Source organism: Octodon degus, unplaced genomic scaffold (genome assembly GCF_000260255.1).
Source record: "Octodon degus isolate 3935 unplaced genomic scaffold, OctDeg1.0 scaffold00167, whole genome shotgun sequence".
Classification (NCBI taxonomy): Eukaryota; Metazoa; Chordata; class Mammalia; order Rodentia; family Octodontidae; genus Octodon; species Octodon degus.
The window spans coordinates 2914314-2924813 of NW_004524743.1; the positions used below are offsets into that span (position 1 = coordinate 2914314).

The following is a 10500-nucleotide window of genomic DNA, read 5'->3' on the forward strand; positions in this document are numbered from 1 at the left end:
TTAGTGATCTCAAACAGTAAGTGGATAACTGTACATGTGTCCTGTGGAATAGGAAATCAAGAACTGGGGGTTATGCTGGTTTTGATTCAAGTTCTTTTCTGAGGTTGCAGTTTAAATGGTTGTGGCTGGGCTCATCTTGCCATCTGCTTATATGTCTGATGCTTGGTTTGTAAAGACTCTAACAGCTGAAACAGCTGTGGCTTCTTGCACATCTCTTGTCTCTCTACATGGAGGTCTCAGGCTAAAACTGGACTTCATAGAATCTCCACATCCAAAGTTACTAACCCGGGAGACTCAGAAATGCCCTATCATGTCTATTAGTTAGAAATGAATTGGTAGAACTGGCCTATGTTCAAGGAAAAGTAATTGATTTAAGAATCTTCTTCTTAAAAAAAATAAGTATAAAAGAAAACAACTTATTAACATTTTTTTTAACTCCACTAGGAAACACAGCAATACCTGTCATTTACCACTTTACAGTTGTCTGTCCCCCTCCTTTCTTTGTAGTTTTTTTCTTTTCAATGCTGGGGATTGAGCCCAGGCTCTTCACACTGAGCTATATCCCCAGCCCTTTTAAAAAGTTTTTATTTTTGAGGCAGAGTCCTGCAGAGTCACTATATCACCCAAATGAGGCTCAAACTTGCAATCCTCCTGTCTCAGCCTCCCAGAGTGCTGGGATTACAAGCTTGCTCTACCATGCCGGGATTCTGGGGCCAGCATGGTATGTGGTACCTGAAATAGAGCCCAGGTCCTTGCACTTGCCAGGTAGACGCTTAGACTGCTAAGCTATCTCCCCAGCCCCAAAGTCTCCTCTTATATACCTTCCTTGTCCTTATTCTATTTTATGCCCCATGGTAGGTCCAAGTTTTTTGAAAACCCACTCTTGTTCTCTGATTTAAAGCCTTCCATAATAATTGTTTTCCATACACTTGCCCTCCTGGTGTGGTTTTCATCAGAATCAGCAGGTGCATATCTTGTTTAAAAAATGTGGATGGTTCATAACCCTTCACAGAATGGCAGAATTAAATTTCTGGTGGGTGGGACCCAAGAATCTGCAAGTTTGCAAGTTAGCAACCTTTAGAAAAGGTGATTCTTAAATACATGAAAGTGAAAACTTCATCTTAGTATTCAATAGCATACAGAAAAAATTCTCAGGGATGACATGTTATAGTATGGAGTACATGGTCTGTTAATAGTGATATTGAAGTACTGGAATTCAAGCACATCCACAGTGGTTACATATTATCACTTTGTGAGTCTGCATTCTTCCTTACAAGATTGGGAAAGAAATTCCTTAGAATATGCAGATTTTCACATAAGTTGGGTTCATAGTACTAATGGCATTAGATGTGTGAATCTTCAAGGAACATGGGTGCCATGCAGTCTGATTGGAGCTGGTCCAACCTTTGCCCAGTGCCCTTGCTCCTTCACTATGTTTTGCTCTTCAGTAGTCTTATTTCCTTTCCTCTTCTTCCCCTCCTTTCTCCTCCCCTCCTCTTTCTTTTCTTTTGAATTGCATCTCCAGGCTAACCTCTTGAACATCTTCCCTTAGAACCCTAACCCTTAGATATTTTTCTCTATCATGTGCATTTGCTACATGTGACATTGTAATCTATAACATTTCTATGGCTCATATTATTTAGTATCTTATGTTGTATTTAACATCTTACATTATAAGTTACTAGTTCATTCATTACTGAGTCATTCAGTTCCCCTCAAATAGTGTACACTAAAGGTGTAAAGGACTTGAGGAAACTACAGAAGATAGTTCTGTACCATGGAGCAGGAGGAAATGAGTTCTGCTTCCCTCCCAATGCCTACAACTTCAAGAAAGAAACTATTTTACTTAACCTCTGGAAAAAAATAACAGGTATAGGAGTGGATTCCATATTAGGACCTTGACCTTCAGGGGAGTGCAGTCATCTGCTTCTGATGATGCCCCAGGTAGGCAGCCAGAGGGATAAATGTCCAGACTTTGCTCTCACTTCCTATGAGGTCTTGTTAATGTTTATCACTGGCCAAAACTAGCTGCAAGCCAGAGGTCAAGAGAACCCACTACTGCATTGGGAAGAGGCACCACCCAGGCACAGAGTTGGACAGTGGAGTTAGAGCAACAAAGGGAAGTATCTGGCACAGTGACCAACTTGATAAAGCCAGATCTGTATTAACACCTACTCGTTGTCTTCCTCATGGCCCTGACATGCAGTGAATGTAGTACTACAATAACTACTATATTCATTCTTTGGGCTTTTTTTTTTTTTTTTTTGGTATATCTGAGATTTTTAATCCTTTCTTCACAGGTTACTAGATCACTTTTAATTAAGAAAACTGTTCAAAGTAACTGCCACAAGTGACACCAGGTGGTGACACGTGTCAATTTTTCAGAGGCTTGCTTTGCGGATGTCTGAATGCACTGCTCGGCGTCTCTGTTCACACTTACTGGAATCATTTGTGGCAGATTTTAGTCCACAGATCACTTTTTCCATATTTCTTTGTAAACTCGTCAGCATTTTTACAGAATTTTTTATGGTCCTTAGAGTATTCTTCAGCTAGGTCAGACTGGAGCGGGTGCTCAGGCTGGGGGTCATTCATCAGTACTATGAGGGACTGGATTACTTGGTTGGTCTTGGTCGCTGGCTTCCAGTTCTCAGCACTAATTACAAGTTGGCAAACTTGCCCTTTTTCATCAATGTTTGAGTGATAGATCTTTGTTTTAAATGTGATCTTTGGTGGTTTGAGTGGATACTCTGCTGGAAAGTTGATTTCAATTCAAGAGGCCCCCTTATCATATGGAGAGTTGTCAGGAAAAATAAGCCCTTGCCAAGTCAATAAATTAGCTTCATCAACCTGGATGTTATGGAAGTTTTTCATTCCACATTTGTGGATCTCTTCAAGCTCCTTCATCAGCCTTCTGTTGGCTGCCATCTTGGATCTGGTGCTGCTGCTTTCCAAGCTATATTCATTCTTTCATGCTGTCATATAGCAGTCTCGTTTTCCCAGAATACTTGGTGAATGGCAGAAGGCTTTCTCAGTGGGTCAGGGAAATAGCTGAGCAGCCTAAGCACCTGCCTGGCAAGCCCAAGGTCCTGAGTCCAATCCCTAGTACAAAAAAACAAAAGCTTTCCTTGGGTTAACATTTTGTGTTTTCTGCACAGTGATTTGGTGAAACAAACTCCTGTGCTGCATTAATTGTTAGGCCCAGCTACCTTAAGAAAGTGCAGATACAACTATAATTTGAATATCCTAAGAAACCACCAAAATATAAATTCAAATTAAACAGCTATCTTGGTGGAGAGGTGAGCAGCAGAAAAGCATCTTCTCCAAGATCTGGTGTTCAGACACTAATATATAGCAACATGAGGAGGGAAAGAAGAAGGGAACTGGATCCTCAGGATCCAGAAAGAATCTAAAGCAAGAATTTAAATCCCTAGGGAGAATGAAGGGAGAGTTCAGTGAAGAAAAATGATGGAGTTTACCCTTGAGCCTAGATGCACTCACTGTGTGGGAAGGGTGGCTCCCACCTATAGAGCACAGTAATCACTGGTGATCCCAGAGGCCTCTGTGGAGAAACACAGCAGTGGAACAGAGCAGCAGATGCAGGAGAGTGCAGTGTCTGCTGAGCTATTGAAGTTCAGATAGCCCCGACCCCAGGAAAGGGCATTTATCTAGGCGCCATCTTGGAGAGGGGCCAATTGAACTCACAACTCAGAATAGCTGTGGGCCAGCTACATGTAGCAGTTTCCAGCTCCCTAGTTTTCTGGGATTAATCAGTTCAGATCTAGACTTTGTCTGCCCATATTGTCTACAGGGAGAGCAGAATCACACCTTGAAGTGAACTTTTTTTTTTTTTTTTTTTTTCATTTTCTTATGTTTTTCTTTTCTTTTCTTGCCAGGGAAGCACTTATTCTGCTGAGCCATTGCCCGGCCCCTTGTTTTTGCTTTTCGTTGATTGTTTGTTCTTGTTTTTATGTGAATGTAAACATGGCTTTTAGGGTTTTGTTGCTGTTGTTCTGTTCTTGCAATTTTTTTCCTTCTTTCTTTCCTACTTCTCTTTACCAGTTTTCCAAAGTTTACATAATCTTGCTTTGTCCTCCAGCCATGCTTCAAATCTCTTCCTCTTCTACTATTTCTCTATTTTTTTCTCATAGTCCCTTTTAAATTTTCCCCCATGTGTAAAATTACCACATTGAGAGCTTATTTACTGTGTACAGTTTTCTGGTTTGTTTTAGATTTTGTGATGTAACCACAAATCTAGTTCATAGGGCTAAAGACAGAAAATTAATAGTTATCAAAGTGTTACTTTCTAGGTCGTGTGATACTGTTGTTTTTGCTGGTTGTACTACTTTAGCCAAGATGACATAATTGTTCTAATCAGTTGTTCTTTCTGGTATACCAAATCTAAAATTGCCTAATGGTCACAAACAGTGTTATATGCCATTGCCAAAGAACCAGGTGCTGGGCCAAGTAGGCAGCAATTTCTCATCCTTAATAAATTGATTAGGCAGGATTTTGCAGCATACTAAAAACCCAAAAAACATATACCCAGAAAACATCACTGAGAACTAGTCATTCCCATCATTAGCAATTTATAAACATTAGCCCAGGAATTATACTTTTAAATAGGTAGAAAATGAGAAGATACTTAAACAAGATACAAATCCAGATGTGGAGATTACCAAAGGCAAACTCGGGGCAGTGAGGTAGAACAATTAAAAAAAAATCCACTTGGGCCCTCTGAAGTGGTAACAATGGAAGTAACAAAGCAGATGAACAAAGTTTTCTCAGCTAACTTTAGAGATGGTGACCATAATGAAAGGCATGCTTAATGACAGTAGAGCAGATACAGATTCTTAAAAATGAAGAGCTTAGGAAAATGAAGGAAACTATGAATGCCCAATATAAAAAAGAAATGGAATCCATGGGAGATTAAAAATTCTATTGAAAGTATATGTAGCAGAATGAGCTAATATGAGGACAAAATATCATATATAGAAGACAAAATTGTAGTTAGTGATCATGAAAAGAAAGATTTCTTGGGCTGGCCAGACAGCTCAGTGGACTAAAGTGCCTGCTTAGGCAGAGCACAGCAGCCGGGGTTTGATCCTCGGTGTGCTGTGCTGGCCCTGCCCTTGGGGTGCACCAAGACAGTGACTGAGACTGGGAGATTACCAAAGACAAACTCAGGGGGCAGTGAGGTGGAACAATTAAAACACTATCCATTTGGGTTCTCTGAAGTGGTAACAATGAAGTAACAAAGCAGATGAACAAAGTTCATCTGGTGGCACACGCCTGTAATCTCAGCACTTGGGAGGCTGAAAACAGAAGGATCACTACGAGTCCAATCTATGTAGTAAGAGCCTATGTACCCTTCTAAAACCTATCCTAAATACATAAAAAAGAAATATTTCTTTAAAATAGCAAGAGACCACAAAAAATAAATCCAACATGTGCTAGTGATGCAAAGAAGAATATAAAATTGATGAGATTCACTGAAAAAGCATGAGATAGCTCAAAGGACATTAAAAAAACCTGGTTCACAGAACATATGACGGAAAACTTCTCAAGGAGGGAAAAAGAATATGACATAGAAATGAGTGAGACATATAGAACTCCAAATGGCCATGATTAAAAAAAAAGTCTATACCAAGGCATATAATAGTTAAGATTTAAGAAATTCAACACATAGACTGGATGTGGTGGCACATACCTATAGTCCCAGCATTTGGGAGGCTGTAAACAGGAGAATCACTACAAGTCCAATCTAGTAGTGAGACCCTGAACACCCTGTAGACCCTTCCCTACAATGCAGAAAAAAAAAGAAATTCAGTGCATAAACAGAATATTAGAACTATTAGAGAAAAGAAACAAATTCTCTATGAAAGAAATACCATCAGAATGACAGCAGATTTCTCAACACAAACCCTCAAGTGCAGGAGATCTTGAAATGAAATATATCAAGCCCTAAAAGAAAACAGCCTGTAGCCCAAATTGGTGTACTACATGAAACTGTCTTTCAAAATTGATGAAGAACTAAGATATTTCCATGACAAAAACACATGAGGAGGTCGCTTTTTGGCCTTTTGACTTAAGATCAAGTGAACAACATCTGAAGAACTCAGTTCTAACCATCAATGTAAATGGACTCATTTCATCAATTAAGAGAAATAGACTGGCACAGTGGATTAGGAAACAAAATCCAATATGCTGTATACAAGAAACACATTTAACTCATAAAGAAATTCATAGACTAAAAATCAAAGAATGGAAGACAATACTACATGCCCGAGCACCTCAGAAAAAAGCAGGAGTAGCAATCCTATTCTCATTTTCAACTTCAAACCAAAAATGATCAAACAAAATAAAGAAGGCCACTATATACTGGTTAGGGGAAAAATTCAAGAGGAAGAGGTAACAGTCATAAGTATGTATGCACCAAACACAGGAGCACCCAACTATATAAGACAAATCTTAATGGACATGAAAAATCTAATATCCAATACCACAATCTTAACAAGAGAACATAACACCCCCTTATCCCAAAAAGATAGGTCAACCAGACAAAAAATTAGCAAAGCAGTAGTAGAACTGAAGCAGAGCTTGGAACAAATGGACTTGGTGGACATATATAGAGTGTTCCACCCAAACACAGCTGTATACACTTTTTTCTCAGCTGCACATGGGTCATTTTCTAAAATAGACCACACACTGGTCCATAGGTCATGCTTAAGTATATGTAAGAAAACAAATTATCCCATGCATATTATCTGACCACAGTGCAATGAAAATGGAAATAAATGACAAAAGAAACAAGAAAAAAACCCTAAATACATGGAAAGTAAGTAACACCCCATTCAGCAATCAATGGATCACAGATGAAATTAAACAAGAAATTCAACAATATCTACAATTCAATGGAAATTTAACCACAACTTATCGGATTTATGGGATGCGATGAAAGCAGTTCTCAGAGGGAAATTCATAGCTGTGAACTCACACATTAGGAAACAGAATGGAAACAAATAAACACCGTAATGCTGTACCTCCAACATGTAGAAAAGGAAGAGCAAACCAAACCCAGAACCCAAAGACGGAAAGAAATCATAAAGATTAGAGCAGAAAGTAATTCAACTGAGATGAAGAAAACCATTCAAAGAATTAATGAATCAAAAAGCTGGTTCTTTGAAAGATTAAACAAAATTGATAAGCCCCTAGCTAACCTCGTCAAAAAGAGGAAAGAAAAAATTCAAATACAAGCAATAAGGAATGAAAACGGTGTAATCATCACAGACCCAGTGGAAATTTAAAAGATTATCAATAGCTATTTTGAGAATCTTTATGCTCACAGAATAGAAGACACAGAAGAAATGGACAGATTCCTAGAAATTTTGGTAATTCCTACAAATTACCAAAACAGAATCAAGAAGATAGAAGAACTCTCTATAACCCCATAACAGCCAATGAAATTGAAAATGTAATAAAAAGCCTGCCAACAAAGAAATGTCCAGGTCTGGATGGATTCACAGCTGAATTCTACAAGAAATTTACAAAAGATATAATCCCTACATTCCTCAAACTCTTCAGTGAATTTGAAAAGGAAAAAGTTCTCCCAGAATCACTCCTGGAAGCAAGTATTATACTGATACCAAAACCAGGGAAAGACACAACTAAAAAAGAGCACTACAGGCCAATCTCCCTCATGAACATAGATGCAAAAATCCTCAATAAAATCCTAGTAAATATAATACACAAATCATCAAAAAGATCATACACCATGACCAGGTAGGATTCATCCCAGGGACGCAAGGATGGTTCAGTATTCTAAAATCTATAAATGTAATATATTATATCAGCAGAGGAAAATCTAAAAACCACATGATCATCTCAATTAATGCAGAAAAGGCCTTTGACAAAGTCCAACACTCATTCATGCTCAAAGTCCTACAGAAAATTGGAATAGAAGACCTCAACTTCAATTTGATAAAAGCCATCTATGAGAACCCAACACCTAATATAATTCTAAATGGGGAAAAGCTGAAATCTTTTACTGTCAGATCTGGTGCAAGACAAGGATGTCCTATATCACCACTCTTCTTCAATACAGTTTTGGAATTATTAGCTAGAGCCATTAGACAAGAGATAGAAATAAAATGAATAAGAATTGGTGTGCTCGCTTCGGCAGCACATATACTAAAAAAAGAATTGGTAAAGAAGTTAAATTATCATTTTTTGCACATCACATAATACTTTACTTGGAAGACCAGAAAAACGCCACCAAGAACCTACTAGAATTGATACACAAATTCAGTAGCATAGCAGGATACACAGTCAGTACCCAAAAGTCAATAGCATTCTTCTACACAGATAACAAACACACTGAAAGGGAAATTAGAGAAATAATATCTTTTACAATAGCACCACAGAAAATGAAATACCTTGGAATTCATTTAACTAAAGAAGTCAAAGGTTTTTTCATGGAAAATTATACTCTGAAAAAAAAGATCATAGAGGATTTCAGAAAATGGAAAGATATTCCCTGCTCCTGGATAGGAAGAACCAACATCGTGAAGATGGCCATACTCCCAAAATTGTTGTACAGATTTAATGCAATCCCTATCAAACTACCACCAGCATACTTCCAAGACCTAGAGAAATGGTTCCTAAAATTTGTTTGGAACCAGAAAAGACCTAGAATAGCAAAGGCAATCCTGGCCAACAAAGACAAGGCAAGAGGCATTACAATTTCTGACTTGAAATTATACTACAAAGCTACTGTGATAAAATCAGCATGGTATTGGCAATGAAATAGACCTGAGGATCAATGGAATAGATTAGAAGATGCAGAGGCCTCTACTATCAAACTCAGCCACCTGATCTTCGACAAAGGGACGAAACATGCTTGCTCCAAGAAAGATAGCCTCTTTAACAAATGGTGCTGGAAAAACTGACTCTCTACATGCTGAAAACTAAAACTTGACCAAGTCTATCACCATGCACTAAGCTAAAGTCAAAATGGATTAAAGATCTAAACATGAAAGCAGAAACAGTAAAACTCCTGGAAGAGAAAGTAGGAGGAACTTTTGAAGACATAGGGGTAGGCAGAGAGTTCATGAACAAAAATCATATCACATGAGTAACATGTGAAAGAATTAACAACTGGGACCAACTGTTATTGAGAAGTTTTTACACGTCAACAGAAATTACCAACAAAGTGAAAAGACAACCCACGAATTTCAAAAAAATCTTAACTAATAAGCACTCAGACAAAGGTCTGCTCTCTAGAATTTATAAAGAACTAAAGTATATTAGGGCCTCTAAATTTAAAGACCCAATACAGAAATGGGCATCTGAGATGCACACATACTTCTCAGAGGACGAAATTAAAGAAGCGATTAAATATATGAAAAAATGCTCCACATCATTAGCTATCCATGAAATGCAAATTAAAATACCACTGAAATACCATCTCACTCCAGAAAGAATGGCTATCATAATGAAATCAACCAACAACAAATGTTGGAGAGGCTGTGGGGAAAAGGGAACCCTTCTCCACTGCTGGTAAGAATGTAGACTGGTACAACCGTTAATGGAAATCAGTGTCGAGACTCCTTAAGAAACTAGGATTTGAAATCCCAGTCAAGCTAGCTATTCCCCTACTGGAAGTTTTCCCAGAGGAACTGAAAACATCATATCATAGTGATGTATGTGTACCTATGTTTATAGCAGCACAATTTATGATAGCCAAATCTTGGAAACAACCAAGATACCTGTCACATGAGGAATCGTTGAAAAAGATTTTGTAATTTTATACAGTGGAGTATTACTCAGCTATAAAGAACGATAAACTTGAAGCATTTATATTTAAATGGGTGCCACTTGAAGATATACTCATAAGTGAAATAAACCAGACCCACATGTATAAGTATCATATAGTCTCCCTAGTGTAAGAACTCAAGAGAAGAAATAACAAATAGAAAGGTATAACACAATTAAAAGGAAAGTGAGAACTTGAGGATTGGACAATAAGAGGGCAAGGCAAAAAGCTGGGAAACAGGACAGGGACAAAGCCATATATTTGTAAATATAAGATGGGCAAGGCAATGATCCTGAGAAACATCAGCAGGTTTTTTAAACTAGCAGTTAATTGCTAGAATTCTCACCCTGACTAACTATACATGCTGATAACTGTGAACAAAGCAACTGAACTGAAGTTAGCAATGTGTAATAGAAGGGTCTCTCTTGGAATGCCGGTCATTCTGGTCTTCCAAATACATACTTCTTGTCATGACATACCAATTATTACCATACTGTCTCACAAGTAAAAGTTTTTTTAAAAGAAAATGGGTAATAAATGAAAAAAAGACAAGAAAAAAAATCACAGGACTGTCCTGCTACAATGCTATATATCGTTAGATTTCTAAATTTATGTGTAAAAATATGTAATTGTTTATTCATTTTCTTTAAATATTTTTCATTTTTAAAATTTTTATCTCCATATTCTGT

The 10500-nt window shown here is 37.7% G+C and overlaps 1 protein-coding gene and 1 pseudogene across 1 annotated transcript in view; one reads left to right on the plus strand and one right to left on the minus strand.

Moving 5' to 3' along the window:
- The window catches only part of Ak5 (adenylate kinase 5), a 280437-nt gene that overhangs the window by 27362 nt on the left and 242575 nt on the right, over positions 1 to 10500 (plus strand). The window lies entirely within an intron of this gene.
- On the minus strand, positions 2446 to 2925 carry LOC105743783 (annotated as a pseudogene).